Below are 18,856 nucleotides of genomic sequence, written 5' to 3'. Positions count from 1 at the left end.
ATACAGATAAATTCAGGTCCCCTCCTTAGCAGCATACCTATTGTCCTGCCAGAGAAAAGCTTCCTGTTAATAGCTTCTTCTGCTTGTTGTGTACCTTACTTTAGACCAGTAGTGCAACCAGGGCAGGGTGACTGGGGAAGTTGCCCCTGGCACCAACTTGATGCAGGGCGTGGGGCAGAAAATATCAGCTGCTGCCTTGCCACACATTGGTAGTATGGTGCAACTGGAAGTCATGACTGCCCCCATGTATCCAGCTACCCCAGGCGCCCACACTTTGTTAAGCCTCTGCTCCAGACAGGGTGTGTGATATATTACAAGATCCTTATCAGCCCCTGGCTGATTTGCTGAGGGTCAGAGTTAAACATACGATTTATACAGTCAACCCAAATCCATGTGTAACAACCATCAGGGAATATGCTGGTTGGGGCAGGAGCTGTGGGAGGGATGATTTGGAGGGTGACACCAGTGAGCTTCCAGGAAGCACCATGTGCTCAGACAGAGAACAATAGTTCTGAGCACAAGCGGACAACATAGCTACAAGCAGTACTTTTAATAAAGATCCAATTACTAGAGTCCAAATAGTGTCCCTTTATTATTGTACAGAGCTCTGTGCATGAAACATGGTGACAACAGTTGAGAACCACAGCAGAGATTGTGTGATTTAAAGCATCAGCTACACAGCAAAGACAGCAAGCAGCATTGGAGGGATTGCCAAAGAACCTGGCCTTGTGTGGAAGCAGTGGAAAGAAGAAATGACTTTACATACACAGCTGACCATAGCAGACAAGGATGAAAAAATTAAGGTAAAATCTTTTCCATTTCTTTTTCCATTACCTCACTGGGATAAAGGGCAGAGAAGTGAGTGCAACTTCTCTGAAGGGCTCAATTACATCAGAGCAGCTCATGAAGGCTTTGAAAAATACTGACCCCATAAAAAATGACACTGTGGACAGATATAATTTTTTTATCCAGAATCAGGAATTAAAAAAAGAAATAGATAATTGTTACAGAGATGAAAATGTTGTCATCAACACATACCTTTGAGAACATAACAGACTCCCTTATTAGAAATAGAATTATTTGTGAGACATCTGATCTTAAGTAAGGAAGAGATTATTGAGAGAGGTTGATCTGATTCTGCACTAGTACCTCCAAATGTCAAGAACAGCTAAATTATCTAAGGAAAGAATCAAAAGCATAGCTGATGCAGAACATGTACACAATTTGAAGGAACACAGGAGCCAGAATAAAAATAGAGCAACTGAGAATGAAGACCCCCAGATGCGGAAGGCAGCATGCAAGGAAAAATAAATGTCCAGCTTATGGGAAAAGATACCAGGGCTGTGGGAAACAGAATCTTTTTGTGTCCCAGTGCTGAAACAATAACAGGAGAAATAAAGCAACAGTACATGTAATAGGGTAGGAGGCTGAGATAAGGAAGATGTGGGCTTTTCAGTGATTTTAGTAGATCCAAACACTCTGAAATGTATAAGCAGTGCACTATAGAAGAAAGCTGTTACACAGCTGTATAACATATTTGCAGCTATGTTGATGGATGAGTAACCAGTCCGATTCCAGCTTGGTTGAGGAGCCAGCTGCACTGTAATTCATGAAAAAGTGCTCATCAGTAATGTTAGAGGAATATGAGCAGGCATTGGTGATGTACAAAAAACAGCTCTACAGCCAGTAGGTAAATGCAGGCTATCAATAAAAAAAATCATGGAACAGAAAATAATACGGCATGGAATTCATAGCAGTCAACACCGAAGAGTGCCACCCACTGTTAGACAACTGGCCAATAGAAGCCATGGATCTGATCTTAATCCGACACTAACATATCCTCCACATGAGACAGGAGGAACAAGTCACAGCATGGTCCTTGTTAGATATTTTAACAGAGTACAAAGGTGTATTTGAGGGAGACAGGCACCTAGAGGGCAAATTGAAGTTAAAAACAGACTCACAAGTACAGCCTGTACGACGACTGAATCACAGAGTACCACTAGCTCTGGTGGAGTCACTCAAAGACAAATTAACAAGCCTAACAGAAAGTGATATTATTAAACCAGTGGAAATTAGTACTAAATGGATCAACAGCCTAGTAGTGGTAAGAAAACCATTTCACAAACTGAGGATCTGTATAGATCTCAACCTTCTTAACAAGGCTTTGGAAAGAAGTCATTATCCATTGTCCACTATTGAGGACATACTACCGGAACTAAGGCAGGGGTGTCAAAATCATTGGGCTAGATGAGGGGTGCAGGGCTCAATTGCAGATCATCTTGGGACCCAGACTGGCCTTAGGCACTGGAGCTAGCACACAGGGCTGGTCCAGTGTAGGGATCTCATGCAGTACATTTACTGGACTAGCCCTGCCCAGCTTGGGGCTCACATGCAGAGCCAACACAGGGTGCAGACTGCATGAGGTACACATGCCAGATTGGTCCTGAGTGCTGGCTCCAGTGTGTGGGGCCGGTTTGTGGACTTGATCTAATTCAGGGTGCAGGACAGGTCCAGTGCAACACTGCATGCAGCTCATGCCCCTGACCAGTTCCCTGTCCTACATGCAGTGTATGATCCTGATCCAGCTCCATGATCCACATGCAGAATATGCCTGTCCCGGTCTTGAGCTTGTGCTGCATGTGGCACCTGGGCCAGCACAGGGTGCATATTGCACCCAATAGCTACACCAGACTAGCATTGCCTGCTGGTTTTGGTGACCAGGGACAGCCTGTGGACTTCATCTGGACTGGGTCTCAAGCCAGTACACAGGACTGGTCCAGCATGAGTACCACATGCCTGGCCCTCTGTGTTGCATGTAGTGCCTGCGGCTCTGGGTCCAGCCCCAGACACCATAGTCAGTATGTGCCAGACTGGTTCTGTGCAGTGTGTGCTGTGTGCAGGGCCAGGGCTGCTGCATACTGCATGTAGTACACGGGGTTGGTCTGAGATTCATAGGCCATATTTGGCCTGTGGGCTGTATCTTTGACATGCCTGATCTAATGCAAAAATGTTCCCAGTTTGTGATGTAAAAAGTAAATTCAGGCAGATTCAGCTAGATGAGCCTTCAAGCCATCTGGCAACCTTTGCAATGGCCTTTGAGACATACCACTGGATATGAATGTCCATGGGAATCAATCTTGCCCCGGAGATGCTTCGGTGCAAACTGATACAGGCATTAGAGGGGCTTTCAGGAAAGATTGTAGCAGATGACATCCTTATTTTGGAGGATGAATAGCAAAGATAAGGCAGACCAAGACTATGATGCTAAGCTGCAACGGCTCGTAAATAGGTATAGTGAGCAGAATATTAGGTTGAATTCACATAAGCTGCAATTGAGGAGAACTGAGGTTCCCTATGCTGGACACCTTCTGATCTCACCAGGACCATGGCTTGATCCTGAGCAATTTAAAACCATTTGAAAAACAATCATTTGAAAACCAAATGACCGGACCAAAAGATATGAAGGGAGTCCAGTGATTTATAGGCTGAGATAATTATCTTTCAAAATTGTGTGCACAACTTTTAGAGGCTTGCAAACCTTTGGGATTGCTAATGCATAAGGAGGCAGCCTGGGACTGGGCAGAAGCCCAGGGGTAGGCATTTGAAAGAATAAAGGAACTCATAAGCAAGGTTCCAGTCTTGAAGTATTGAACCCAATGAAGCAACTAAAAATACAATGTAACACCTCAGAAGGTGGCCAAGGAGCATCAGTTAATGCAGAACTAGGAACTCACATCATTTGCTAGCCTGACACACATAGATAGAAGGTACACTGAAACAGAAAAGCAACTCCTGGCTGTGCTTTTGGAAGGGAGTGATTTTACTAGTTCACCTTCAGACGGATGGTAGATATGCACATCTGATCATAGGCCACTGAAAAGTATTATGAAGAAGTCACTCTTGAGTGTTCAAAAGCAACTACAATGTATGTTACTGAGACTTCAGTGCTATGAAGTGAGCATAAAGTCATGTCCAGGGAAGTCAAAACTAATGGCAGTATTCTGAGCAGGACCTACCTTCCAGAGTACACTACATGTTGCTCCGTGAAACAGGAGATCAAATCTATCATTGTAGTACAATACCTCCCTAGCTCCAAAGGGCATCTCTGGACACTATGAGAGAGAACAGAATTAGATAAATGGCTAGGGACTATGATACAAATTGTATTCCAGGGCTGGCCAGATTGCAAGGAACAAGTGCCCCCGGATGTCATTCCCTACTGGCAGGTTAGGGATGAGCTGTGTTTACAAGGTGGGATCTTGTTTAAAGGTGACAGAGCAGTAACCCTGCCAATTCAAGACAGAGTATCATGAAAAGAATCCATGCTTCATACCTGGGAATAGAGGCATACTTGCGGTGAGCTCAAGAGTATGTCTACTGGCCAGGCATGAATTCCCAGATGGAAACATTCACGGAGCAGTGTGACGTGTGTAGACATCAGAAAGAAATGCTGCAGCTTCACAGGAGGCCCAACACGAGCTTGGGTTAAGGCTGGGACAGATCTGTTTGTGTTCTTCTGGAAAGTGAGGTCAAACAAAGAGTAGGAGACTGATTTAGTGACTGCACTTGAATGGCTGTGAAACGTAGGAGGCTACATATTGGACTGGTAGTGAAGGCTATGTCCCCATGTGGGCTATGTGCTAGCAATCTCTGGCCTCAAACAGACAAATAAACATATCTTTTTACACACATATACGTTTCTCTTTTTTGTATGTTTAATTTGTGGATTTGTTTGCTTGTTTGTTACATGGAAAGATGTAACAGCCCACATGTTGAAATGGAAATCCCTTTATTATTGCACAGAACTCTGTGTATAAAACAGGGTGTACATAGGCAAATCATCAAAACCATCACAATAGCTTGGAGGACTTTCCTGAATTAATTCCTGTTTGAACTAGAGTGGATGTTTTAGAAACATAGGTAGTCTGATTTCAAATGTTCCAGGGGCCCAGGGGGCTCCTATTACTTTAAGGAAAATTTGCAGCAGGCAGCTGAGCAGGAGTTAGTTGCATCACAACAAGCAGGCTGACCATTATGCCCAAAGGGTGTGCAACAGGAAAAGGGGCTACAGAGGAGTGACTAGCTGATACCTGAGCTGCCTTGGGAACTGCAAGTAAGGTGATGATAGCTTTCAGAGAAGCAAGTATGGAGAGGGATTAGTTGGACAGCAAGTGGGAGTAGAGTTTTGTTATATAGCCAGTGGGCTTGTATTTATGTTCTAATTCTTAGTGGTGGACCAGATATAGCTATTGGGGGAGGTCTGGAGGCCACAGAGGGGTGCCTGGCAGCCTAGCCTGGGATCAGAGACCCAGAGGGCTTTGGACTGGAGCAGGCTGAAGCTAGAGAGGGCTACAGCCACCATGCAAGGGCTGGGGGCCCAGAGAATGGAGGCCTGAGGTTAAGAGCAGCCTTAGGCCAAGAGTGCCAAAACCTGTAGAGGGTTTAGGGCCAGGAGCCCAGAGAAAAGGGAGACCTTTGCCAGGGCCAGGGGCTCAGCAGGCTTGTTGGAATGTGAACCAAAGCAGTCTAGCCTGGGTTCAGGGACTCAGAAGGCTAAGGGCTGGGATAGGGTCATGGCAGCCATGCAAGGGGTCAGGGGCCCAGAGAACAGATGGTTAAGGCTACAATAAGGGGAGCTAAAGCCAAGCAGGCTTAAGCCAAGGCTGGATAAAGCCTAGAAAGGGGCAGAAGCCAAGGACAGGCAGAAGCCAGACCGGGGTCTGGCAGTCTAGGTGGATTAGTGGATCAACAGACAGGGCCACCAGGCCCAGTGGCCAACTTAAAGTAACACCTGTGAGCCATAGGCATGGCTAGAGGGGCAGAAGGAGGCCACAAATAGGCCTTAAGGCAACTGGTGCCCTGGGGGCATGGATGGGGCCAGGAAGACCCCACTTAATACCTGAGAGCAAGACTGAGATCAGCTGGATCCAGGAAGGATTTGCTGCACCAATAGAATATGGTTCTTTCTGGAACCATGGGGCAACCTCCCTTCTCATAACCTAATTATTCCATCAAAGGCATAGCAGGTGATAGGAAAAGGAAGGGTATGCAAGGAGCCAGAGCAGGGCAGGAGTTGCATGGCCACCAAGGGGGCATCATGGCTGCCTTTCAGGCCCAGTCCCATTTCAGATAGGGAATCTACATCTGTCCTCAGTTAAGGCCTTGCTATACCTTACACTGTGAGCCACACAAATATTGATTGGTGTTAGTGCTAGCTTGGAGTTTGGAGCAGTCACACCCTTAGCCTAGAAATCTTATCTGACTGTCTTCTACCTGCACACCTGTGACTTGTCACTAGAGGCCTGGTGAGCAAGGGCAGGACTAGGAGCTGTAACTGTGAATTGCCACTAGAGGGCTGATGAGCCAGGACAGGTTTCTATCCCTGCTATGGGCAGGGATGTGAGAGATCCTGGGATACTGAAGGACTTCAAATTGAGCAGCCTATCTATGGGGTGTGGCTACACCTTAATGGAACAGGAGCTGGATTGTGTGGATCAGAGAATCCTGCCGTGGAGTGGTGTAACTTTGAGCCATAAGACAAGTGCTTAGAACCACTTCAAGGTGTTAATGTGCAGACAGTCCAGGGGTTATGAGCTCCAGGAGCTGCCCATAAATACTGTGCAACAAGGTCCTTAGTAGTTCCACTGGCTAGCTACCCATGGGCGTGCCCAAACAAGCCCTCACATGCCTCTTGCCGCATATCAGACCAGTTTGAGAAACTGCAAGAGGCATGCTGAGAACGAAAAAATGTTCCCCGCACTGCATATTTGCAGCGCGGGCTCAAATTTGATACCTGAAAATCTAAGTATCAAACCCCACCCCAAAATCCACAGAAAAAAAGCAAGGCAACCGGAGGCTGGGGTCCTCCAAAAAGATGCTCTGGTAGCTGGCTCTTTATGGCTGCCTCTTGCCTCGGCCCTGTGGCACACTGCCTCCCCATGCAGGGCAAGGAGCAGTGCAGGCTGCAGCAACCTGGACCTGGGCTCTGTCCATAGGTAAGTAGGGACTGGGGGTGGTGTGGACAGGAGCAGGGGTGGCAGAAGGCAGTGCAGCATGGTCTGGGCTGCCTGGCACCCAGCGCTGCTTGTGCACATTGCACTGGCCTGGCCTGGCCTGTCCCGGCGCAAGGCCGTGCACCTTCGGGCAGAACCAGGCTGCTTGGGCTGTCATCCGGGGCCTGGCACCACTCACAGGGACTGCATGTCATGCCAGGCTGAGTCCTGCATGCATGGGCCCCACACACCATTGGGCTGGGCTGGTTCCATGGAGGCAGGACCCGGCCTGGCACGACACGCAGTCCCTGTGAGTGGTGCTGGGCCCTGAGTGATAGCCCAAGCAGCCCGGTCCTGTGCAAAGTTGAACGGCCCCACACCGGGCTTGGCCAGGCCCACCCAGTGTGGCACAGGCAGCACTGGGTGGCAGGCAGCCTGAGCTGCTCCATGTTGCCCTGTGTACTGGCTGGGGGGGGAAGGCTGTGCCAGGAGAGCCCCGGGCACCCCAAAGGCTGCTGCTGTTCTTGGGGATGCATGTGTGCCCTGTGGGTGGTGGTGGGGAGGGCTGTGTGCTGTACACCATGAAGGGGTGGGGGCTGTGGCTTTTGCCGGAGTTAGGGACCCAGCCCTCCTGAGCAGCCACCTCCAGACCCACATACCCAGCCACAAACCCCCACCTTCCCCCCACAAATCTCACCTTGCATGCCCAGTTGGCCACATATGATGGGATGGGACCTGCTGGCAGGAGCTGCAGCTGCAGGGGCAACTGCCACGCTGCAGCCCTGCCCTGTGCCCACACCAGTGCTAAGACATGTGGTCCATGCCTGGGAGGGCTCCTGATCCCAGGAATCACTTAAAGGGTGGGGGGAGGGCTGGATGTGGCACCAGGGGTGTGGGAAAGAGAGATGGGGGTTGGGGTGGGGGAGCGCTCTGGGTAGGAAAGGCCTCTAGAGCCAGGCTTAGAGCCCCTGCCCCCCTAGAGAAGCCTGTGCAGGAGGAGGCTGGCCTGGGAGAAAAGGGCCAAGCTCAGTCTCTGATCCCAGTCAAGGGCTTCCCAGGGACAGCGTGGGGCAGGGAGCAGAGCAGCAAGGGCTGACACTTCTCAGAGCCACAAAGCAGTGGGTGGGACAGCTGCAGCTGGACTCATATCCTTGTTCTGGGACAGAGCTGCAGCTGAGAGGGAGCTAGTTGGTCACTGGCAGTCTCTCGAAGTCAAGGATGATATCCGTCAGGCTTGATGGGTCCTTAGGTGACTAAGGAGTCCAATTCTGGATGCACAGATTCTTTGGCAATAGGGGCATGTTGTTGTGTGGGGGAATGAGATTTGCAGCCCTGGTCTGGTCTCCTTCTCCTTCCTCCGTCACAGCTGTTCCGCCTCAGGATCGAGTGTTTGGGCCTCGAAGTGGCGCGTGCTTTGATGGACCAGGTGGTGCCACACTGAACAGTCAGCAGCTTGCTCCTTCCAGTTGTAGGTGTTGATGTCTCTGTGTTTGAGGGCGACCTGGAGCATGTCTTTGTACCATTTTCTTTGAGCATTGGCCAATGGAGAGCTAGGAGAAGAGAATCTGGTGAGGGAGGCAGTTCTCAGCCATCCTGTGGAGGATGGTCCACAGAGCTTCATGGTTTAAGGAATCAAACACCTTGATCAGGTCAATGAAGGCAAGGAACAGTTCTTGATTTTGCTTCTGATATTTTTCTTGGATCTGCCTGGCAGCAAAAACCATGTTTTCAGTGCCCCAGGATGGTCAAAAGTCACACTGGGAGGGAGCTAGTGGGGGCAGTCAGGGACTGTGGGTCAAGAGTGAGGGGACTGGGGAGGGGAGAGGGGCTGTGGGTTGTTTGTGAGGGGCAAGCATAGGGGCAGGGCACAAACTCCCACCTCTTCCCACACCTCCCACGTGCTGCTCAGTGCCGCACATCCTGGTGAGCGAAGGGGTAAGGACAGCTTTGATTTTTCTATGACAAAAAAACCAAAAGTAAATGCCAAAGTGTATAGATATTTAGAATCCATTTTATTATGATGATAGTAGGCACTTCCAAATTGCTTTAAACTTGTAAATTTATCAATAAAGCACCCAACTGATCTCTCTCTTTATAGTGGCATTTCATTTTAATAGCAAAAGAACACTATTTTGGGTATTTTAATGAGAGAATTTGTGTTTCTCATCAAAGATTTTGCAGTTTTTAAATGGGGAACACTAGGATCTCTGCTGGTGAAACCTGGGCAGAGGAACCTGTCCAGGGCCAGCACTGGGGGCTCAGCTGGAGGGCAGATGAGATGGATGACCTCTTGGCCATTTGGGGTCAAGAAGACATGATTTGACACTTCAAAGTGGGCCACCCCATGGAGCACATCTTCTGGGCTATAGCTGCCCAGATAACAGAGCGGGAGCACCCCATCTGGGTCTGGAAGGCACACAGCCATGGAGCCAAAAGTCCAAGGGGGTGGATGCTGTCGCAGGTAGCAGCAGGACACAGCCAAGCAGCAGTCCCTACTGCCAGACTGCTGCAGTGGGTAGAAGAGCTGGTAGATGCTGGCCATTGGTGCTCTGCCTGGAAACATGCACAGACAAAGTGAGAGGAATGCAGCCCCACCTGCAGGCCCTGGGCATCTTCTCAGCCAGAGCCTCCTTCCTGGTTATGTACAGGGCCCATTTGGCCAGGTCCAGGAGGAGGTTGACCAGGTGGTCCCAGGACTTGGTGGGGCCGCAGATGAGGTGCCCGAAAACAAAAAGGTGGGGGGTGAAGTTCATCCAGAACCTCAGGAGGAGGTTCTGGAGGTGGAGATGGAGGGGCTGCAGCCTGGCGCACTTGAGCATTATGTGCACCAGGGTCTCCCTCTGCCCGCAGAAGAGGCAGGAGACCAGGGTGTTTGTGCAGCTCATCACATACACGTCTGTGGTGATGGCTCCATGGAGGAGACACCAACTGAGGTCCCCAATGGCTCATTGCAGCAAAGTTGAGGCCGAGGACATCCCAGAAGGCCTGGTAGAACTCCGTAGTCAGCCCATCAATGCCCGGTGTCTTGTTGATAGGAATCAGACAGAGGGAGGCCAAAAAATTGGCCAGAGAGGAGCCTGTGGGAGTCCCTCCCACAGGGTCCTTGTAGAAGGCTTGCGTGCACTGGTGCTTCTCACTCGGATCCTGAGGGGGGTGCTGTCACCCACCAGAAGGCAGGTGATGTATTCTTGGCCCCCTGCCTCCTTTCCAGGATGTAGAAGAGGATGCCGCGGTCCATCTCCTGAAGGAGCTGGATGAGTGAGCAGACAAATGCACTGCGGGAATGGCTGTTGTCTAGAGCACGAAGCTCTTCCTGCCTCTCGTGACACTCTCCATGGAGTGGTTGGGTTGGTGGCCAGGAGGATCTCCAGCTCCAGCTCAGATGGTGGAGAAGGGAGTAACGCGAGGCTGGGTGATGCGGAGGCCCCATGACAAACTCTGGTGGGCTGGAGGACATGGGGAGGGGACCGCCATTGCACAGGACCTGATCGACAAAGGCAAGGGCATCAGAAGGTAAGGCAGATTTCACATCCTGGACCAGGTGGGAGGTCGCTAGTGTCATGGATAGACCCTTGCACAGGGCTAATGTAGTGGGGTCCACCCACGCCCCCCTGTTGTAGTCCAGGCGGTCTCTGATATGGGGGACACCAGTCAGGATCAACCTGTCACAACCAGGGCACCTCTGCAGTCAGTACCTCCAGCAGGGGTTTCCAGAGGAGGGGCTCGATGAGCAGGTTGGTGCCCCAGGTGAGTGTCACAGGGGACCTGGAGGCAGAGACCAGCCTCTAGGCCCAGAGGAGATCCTGGTAGAACTCTGGCAGCCCTCACAAGTCCTGCAGGGAGAAGCTCCACAGGCCGAGGACCTGCCAGTCATACCAGAGCCCCCAGAAGTGGCAGAGGAAGGCACTCCTCAGGTGGCCCCATGCTGTGCGGCTACCAACACCATATAGCAGACACTGCAGGGCCTGAATCCAGAATGTCAGGACCTGGCTCCACAGGAAAACCAGGCCCTGGCTGCCGTCCCACAAGGGGAAGCTCAGGAGCTCTGCACTGACCCATTGTCATCCTGGCCAGAAAAAACTCCAGCATCCGTCTCTGGAGCCCAGCCAGGATCTCAGAGGGCACAGACAAGATGTGTAAGTGGTGCCAGAGCATGGACAGGACCATGCTGGTTCAACACCAGTGCTCTCCCATGCAGGGAGGGACACCTCAGAAGTCCTGCCCATGCTCACATCCACTCCACCACACTTGCCTCCAGCTGGTGCTAGTTCTTTGGCAGGGAGGGGTACATGGGGAACAGGTAGACCCCCAGGTACAGCAGAGAACCTGCGCTCCAGTGGATCCCGTGGAGCATGGGTGGGAGTGAGCCCACCTGCCACCCATCACCACCGCCAGGCCAAAGGTCTTGACCCAGTTGACCCGAGCAGAGGAGGCCTCCGAGTACAATGCCTGGCAGGCCTCCACCCGCGCTAGGTCGCCCGAGTCCTGGACCATGAGGAGTACATCGTCAGCATATGGTGACAGGGCCAGCTGCTCTTCCGGCTCCTGGAACATCAACTCTGCCACCCGCTTCTGCAGGAGAACAAGGAAGGGCTTCAGGGCCAAGGAGTACAGCTGGCCAGACAGCGGGCAGCCTTGACGCACCCCTCTCCTGAACGGGATGTCCTCTGTCAGGGTCCTGTTGAACTTGACCATTCATTCTGCAGAGGTGTACAGCACCTGGAAAGCCCGTATGAAGCGGGGCCCAAAGCCAAAGGCCCACAGCATACATGGGAGGTACTCATGATCCACTCTGTTAAACACCTTGCTTTGGTCCAGGGACAGGAGGGTGAAAGACAGGCCCTCCTGGCACACTAGCTCCAGGAGGTCCCAGAACAGGTATAGGTTGTTGAAGGTGGAATATCCAGGCATCGTGTATGTCTGGTCAAGATGGATCACATCCATCAGCATAGACTGTAGGTGCAATGAGATGGCCTTTGCTACCACCTTGTAGTCTGTGCAGATGAGGGACACGTGTGATAGCTAGAACTAAAAGAGTTAATAAGCAGTTATAACAAAAGAAAATGCTTTTTGAACATACTTCAAATAGAGCTTATGAAACTGTTTTTTGTCTGTTTGGAGTATAACCTACAAGAATTATATATAGCTTTTATACTAATCTTGAAACAGCATGACTTTTAAAAAGCAGAACTAAAGAATATAACTGCAGACTTAGCTGATTTTATATTTTTTTTCTCTTAGAGTCAGTAAAGTAAACTTAAATGAGAACATGTTAATCTCAGACCCCAAAGTAATGTAGTGTAATTTGTTTATTGAGTAAACTCAAGCTTAAGCAGGAACTTATTATAATAATTTCTAACACCTTTTAACCCCATAAAATAACAGCTATAAGATTATAAATGACTATATAACCAAAAAATTAGCATAAATAAGATATAAAAGAACACGCACGCTAAGTAACCCTCGGGAAGGATGGAACAGAAGAGTCATTGCTGTCCCATTACCCCGGATCTCTCTTACTCCCTGTGTGAGCAAAAACCAGATCCTGACAGAGGGATCTCCCCCCCCGTAGTACAACCCTCTGAAAGCGTAGATTGGAGACGCCTAACTTCGCTGAATCAATTTGATGTGTATCTGACTGAGAGACTATCGATAAGTTACTAACCAAGTGAAAACTCTTAGTTGATTTTTCTATCTGTTTTTATTATCACTGTCAATTTTAACTTGTTATGTTGTCTGTTGATTAACTTAACCTTTTTACTAACTGTTATATGTGTAAACTATCTTTTGTTGTTATAAATAATTTTTTTTTTTTTTATAAGTGAAAGTTGCCATTGCTTTCCTTCCCAACATCACCTCCTCGATCCCGAACCAAAAAGCCCAGTAGCTAATAAAGTTTCAGTACTCAGTCAGCCTGCAACTAAATTGATATGCTCACAGTGCCCAGCTAGCCTGTTACAGACATGGGACGCCAATTCCTTTGGTTGTGAAGATCCCCTTTCTTCGGCAAGAGGGTCAGCATGGCCCTCTGGCATGATAGGGGGAGTTCTCCACTTCCCTCGGATTTGGCCCAGAATGCAGCAAAGCCTAGGTCGAGGATGTTCCAGAAGGCCCGGTAGAACTCCGTGGTCAGCCCGTCGGTGCCCGGCACCTTGTTGCTAGGCATTAAGCAAAGGACGGTCAAAAACTCATCAAGAGTGAGAGGAGCCCTCAGCCAGTCCTGGTCGTCCACACTGACCTGTGGGAGTCCCTCCCACAGGGTCCGACAAGCTTTGGTGTCGGTTGGATCCAAGGAGAAGAGCTCTTTGTAGGAGGCCCGGACATGCTGTCGCATCTCACCTAGATCTGTGAGGGGAATGCCATCACATGCCAGAAGGCAGGTGACAGGGGTTTAGGTTGTAGTTGTGTTGGTCTAAGGACATAGGCAGACAAGGTTCCTTGGGTGAATTTGATATCTTTTATTAGACCAACCCAAATAGTTGGAGAATAGTTATTAAGCAAGCTTTCGGGTTCAAAAACCCTTCGTCAGGCTAAGGAAGTTTCAGCAGTCGGTGTGTGCTCTTCCTGGATGGAATGAAAAGTAAAGAAGCCAGACTAACTGTGATTAAGCCTCTCTAACCCCTGCTGCCATTGTGGGTGTGTGGGTGCAAGGGAACCAATTTGGCTTTGTGTCACCATCTCCCATTCAATAAAACCACTGTCATTTGTAACCCTGAGTTGGGTCATGTTTTACTGAATCCTAGTTCCTTCCTTATCTTAAATTCCAGCCTCATTCTCTCTTTCAATTCCAGCCCCCACCCCTCTCCACTAGTTTCCCAGTCTCCTTTCAATTCCTACCGCTGCTTTTCCTGTGATTTTCTGCTGTCTTTCTCTGCTTTCCTGCTGCCCCTGCCACCTTTCAGTCTCTCCTGATGCTTTTTCTGTGATTTTCTGCTGTCTGTCTCTCTGGTTTCAGGCCCCACCCTGCAGCTTCCCAGACTTCTCTAGCTGCCCCAGAGCCATCCTCTGGCTCCCCCACACCCAGAGCCCCTCTTTAACACCCATACTTTTTTCCCTTAGTCCCACTTTCCCTCTCCAGCACCTACCTTTTCAGCTCCCCCGTAGCTCTGGCTCTAATCCCAGACTCTGTGCTGGCAGGCTTTGGGCATTGTCTTTTAATCAATTAAGATCAATTAACCTAAAGTTACCCCCAAGCCTCAGTTCTTCAGCCCAGGCCCCTGCAGTCTACTGGTTCTAATCCCAGTCCTGGTGACTTTAAATCCTTACACTTTTACTTTCTTACCTTAACCTTTCACCAGGTATCCCAAGTACACCAAGCATATACATACATACACATCACAACACCCAACTTAGGAACTCACCTGTGTGTATGTGTAGGTGGGTGGTATGTGTGTGAATTAGTGAATGCACATATATAGATATAATTTTGTGTGTGTGTGTCGGGGGGTGGGTATATGAATTAGCAATCCACCTATGTGTATTGGATGTGCAGATGTTGGTAACTGATCTGTCTAAATTTGGTGTGTGTAGCGTGTATGGGCTTAAACTGTTGATAGGTGTGCATGAACCTAGACTAATTATTTTGAGCGTGTGTGCATCTGAACTGCTAGTGTGAGTGTGTATGCCTAGTAGGGGTGTATGCACCTAGTGAGTGTATGTGTGCTTAATTGATTTTTATGTGTGCATGTGCAATTGTACACCACACCTTCCTGTCTAACAGCGCAATATTGAGATCCTGAGCGTTGGCCTGACCCCTCAGGGCAACAATGTCAGAGGGCTCCAGTTGTGCCTGGGACTTCCTCTTGGCTTTGTGCCAGGAGGGGACCTGCACCCACTCAACCATGGGGTGGTCCTCAGGTGGACAGGCTCCAGAAGATGGTGAGGGTTGGTGCAGTGGGGCAGCTACAGTGAGGGCATGACTAGGGACAGCGGGGCCCCCTCTCCCTCTCTCCCCTTAGCTGCTGCTGCCCTCCCTGGGACCCCGCCAAACTTGATTTGGGGGCAGGGTCCCCTGAGCTCACAAGGGGCCTGGATGATGTGGCTGGGGTGCTAGGCAGGGCCTGAGGGGGGAGAGGTACCAGTGGCAGGGGCACCTCTCTTGCCAGTGGGGCCCACAGATGCCCTCTTTTCCTGGCCAGTGGGGCACTCATGAACTAAGTGTCCTGTGGCGCGGCTCTGGAAGCATCGTAGGTCCCCCAGCGTATAGAAAACTCTCATCAGGGCCCCCTGAAAAGGAGTCACAAGGGACCTCTCAGCCTCCAGCTGCGTTCCCACCACCAGCTGGATCATAACCTGGTGATGGAAAGGGCACATGTGGTGGAGGCCGGGGTCTCGGCACTCCAGCGAGAGGACCACCACCAGGGAGATAATTCTCCCTAGGTTTGGAGATGGGGGAGCAGGACCCAATTAGGGATATAAGGAGGGACGGAGCTGAGGGCCACCCTGATCCCCAGTTCTTCTAGGGGTTCGAGGGGAATGTACTCGCCCTCCACCACAAGCCCCCTTTCCACCATCTTTTGTGCGGCAGCCTCCGAGGCAAGGAAAAAGACCCCCTTGCCATGAAAACGGGAGGCCAACTACCCAAGTCAGGGCCTGTACCCAAGTCTCAAAGTGCAGGTTCTCCCACTTGGGTAGTTGGCACTTTATCCTGTGTCCGCGGGTGAGTGCCAGAAAGGGGGTCCCGCCACCCGAGCTGGAAGGGCCGGTGCTGGAGGGTCCAGGACCCGTGGCTTCGGGTTGCCGCGCAGCCACCTGTGCATAGTTGCGGTTCCCTTGCTGGTGGGGCCACGTTGGTGGGGCTGGGGCTAGGGACAGGGACAGGCTGAGTGGGTGTGTTGGTTAGTGTAGCGCACCTGGTCCCCTCAGGCATCAGTGGTCTAGGCTTCGGGGCAGGCCCTTTGCCCTTCCCACCCTGAGCTGTGGAGGAGGCTGAAGAGGAGCCCTTTCCTCTGCCCTTTTCCCCTGGTCCCTGATGATGCGGGAGGGGGCATGGGAGCCCCTCTGGGGCGGGGAGGCCTGGCCGGGGGAGGCCCCCTGGCCCTGTTGGCTCCCTGCCAGAGTCCCAGCTGCCCTGCAGCTGAGGTTGCAGGCTTCTCTACCCCCACAGGAGGTTGGTTAGACTCTGCCTCTGGGGTAGGGGCTGCAGGGGCATGCATCCCCTTGGAGGCTTGGCTGGGCTCTGCCCCACAGTGGGGGCTGCAGGAAGCTCTGTGGGGGCATTAGCCTCCCCCCCCCCCCCACGAAGGTTTGTGCCCTGCCATTGCTTCATATGAGGGAAGGGAAAACAATAAAGAAAACCAAAATATACAGTGGGGCTGGTGAATCTAATAGGGGCAGGAGCTCACGGAGCTACAGCCCCACAGGAAAAAAAAATGGGAGGGCTATGCTTTGGGAATGTAGGGGAGGGGAAAACACACACACAAGGGCTGAGGAGACTTGAGCTGGCTTGCTAAGCCACACAACAAACACCAGGGCAGGGGGAGTGGACCACAGGACTTATCACACAAGTGCAAAATCACAAAGGGGAGCTGCTGAGGCAGATGTAAAAGATGGCTGGAGCGGTGGAAGGGCTTTGTTTGTTGAAGATTTGTCCAGGAGCCCCTCAGGGCTCCAGCCAGGCACTCAGCAGCAAAGCAATAGGCAAGAAAACAAAGCAGGATCAGATGCAGTGAAGCAGCTGTGGGGGAGTGCAGGGGCAATCAGTCAATTAAGGAAGTAATCCAGTGCAGGTGCAGTGTAGGGCAGTGCAAGGTGGTGCAGCAGGGAATCTCCCACTCTCCTGAGACAGGGCAGCAGCAGAACAAACAGCTGTAGTAGCAGTGGTGGTAGCAGCCTTCCAGTTCAGCCACTCAAGGTGTGCTTCAGGTGAAAGTGGAGGTGAAAGTCAGGGGTGGCCTGCCAAAGCAGCTGGTCCAGACAAGGCACCTTTAGGCTCTAGCAGTGATGGTAGGGGAGGGGCTCACAGGCAGTGCAGGCTCCCTCCCCAAGCTGTCCCCTGACCGCGGCTTGGTGGAGGGCTGGGGAGCAGGCCAGAACAGGAATGCAGAAGCTCGGGTGCACTGCTGGGATGCATTGCACTGCGGTGGACCCCCCCTCAAGGTGGGTAGCAGCGGCATGCAGGGGTGGGGGGCAGCAACAGCAGAAGCAGCCTGAGGCAGGAAGGGGTACAGCCAACTTACCCCCAAAAGTTCTGAGAACAATCCAGCAGCTAGCAGTAGCCAGAGGCAGGAACGGGTCCAGCCATCTTCTCCCCAGAAACTCCTGAGACCAAGCTTGCAGCAGCAGCATCCTGGAACAGGAAGGGGCATGGCCAAATTCCTCCCAGAAGTTCCTCCCCCAGAACTCCTGTCTATTTGTAACACTCATACCATGGGCCCTAAGGCCCACCTGGCTAACTAGTAACCCCATGTGAGGGTAATGAGTGAGACAAGTAATGAAAAAACAGGATAGGAGTGTTGTGTGGGTCAAAATGTGAAAATAAGTGCGCCTGAGTGGGGCACCAAGCAGAGCCCCCCAGGCTGCACCCACCGGTCCTCAAAGGCATCCAAAGAGCCCCAGAAGCTCCTGTCTATTAATATTTTTCAAGTATCATGGGCTCTGAGGCCCACCTGACTAACTAATAGCCCCTAACGTGTGGGGCCAATGGGTGAAAGGTAGAACAGAATTCTTGGGACAAAAAAGGCAAACAACAGGATAGGAGTGTTGTGGGGGTCAAAGAGTCAAAACATGAAAATAAGTGCGCATGAGGGGTACACCAAGCAGAGCCACCTGGGCCACACCCACCAGTCCTCAAAGGCATCCAAGGAGCTGCTGGATGTCGCCCCCTGGTGCTCTGCTCAGAGATGTGCACGGACAAATGAGAAGAAAGTGGCCCTGCAGTCTCCAGGCACCTTCCCAGCCAGAGCCTCCTTCCGGGTCAAATACAGGGCCCACTTGGCCAGGGCCAGGGCCAGGGCCAGGGCCAGGGCCAGGAGGAGGTTGACAGGAGGTCCTGGGACTTGGTGGGACTGCTGATGGGGTGACCAAAAAAAAGAGGTGGGGGGTGAAATTCAACCAGAACCTCAAGAGGAGGCTCTGGAGGTGGAGGGGCTGCAGCCTGGTGCACTTGAGGGTCATGTGTGCCAGGGACTCCCTCTGCCTGGAGAAGGGGCAGGATTCATAGATTCATAGATTCATAGATGTTAGGGTTGGAAGGGACCTCAATAGATCATCGAGTCCGACCCCCTGCATAGGCAGGAAAGAGTGCTGGGTCTAGATGACCCCAGCTAGATGCTTATCTAACCTCCTCTTGAAGACCCCCAGGGTAGGGGAGAGCACCACCTCCCTTGGGAGCCCATTCCAGACCTTGGCCACTTGAACTGTGAAGAAGTTCTTTCTAATGTCCAATCTAAATCTGCTCTCTGCTAGCTTATGGCCATTATTTCTTGTAACCCCCGGGGGTGCCTTGGTGAATAAATACTCACCAATTCCCTTCTGTGCCCCCGTGATGAACTTATAGGCAGCCACAAGGTCGCCTCTCAACCTTCTCTTGCGGAGGCTGAAAAGGTCCAGGTTCTCTAGTCTCTCCTCATAGGGCTTGGTCTGCAAGCCCTTAACCATACGAGTGGCCCTTCTCTGGACCCTCTCCAGGTTATCCGCATCCCTCTTGAAGTGCGGTGCCCAGAATTGCACGCAGTACTCCAACTGCGGTCTGACCAGCGCCCGATAGAGGGGAAGTATCACCTCTTTGGATCTATTCGTCATGCATCTGCTGATGCACAATAAAGTGCCATTAGCTTTTCTGATGGCTTCGTCACACTGCCGACTCATGTTCATCTTAGAGTCCGCTAGGACTCCAAGATCCCTTTCCACTTCTGTGCCAC

This window comes from Alligator mississippiensis, chromosome 9, assembly GCF_030867095.1.
Source record: "Alligator mississippiensis isolate rAllMis1 chromosome 9, rAllMis1, whole genome shotgun sequence".
NCBI lineage: Eukaryota > Metazoa > Chordata > Crocodylia > Alligatoridae > Alligator > Alligator mississippiensis.
The sequence above is the reverse complement of the archived record's forward strand: the minus strand, read 5'-3'. Positions refer to the sequence as shown.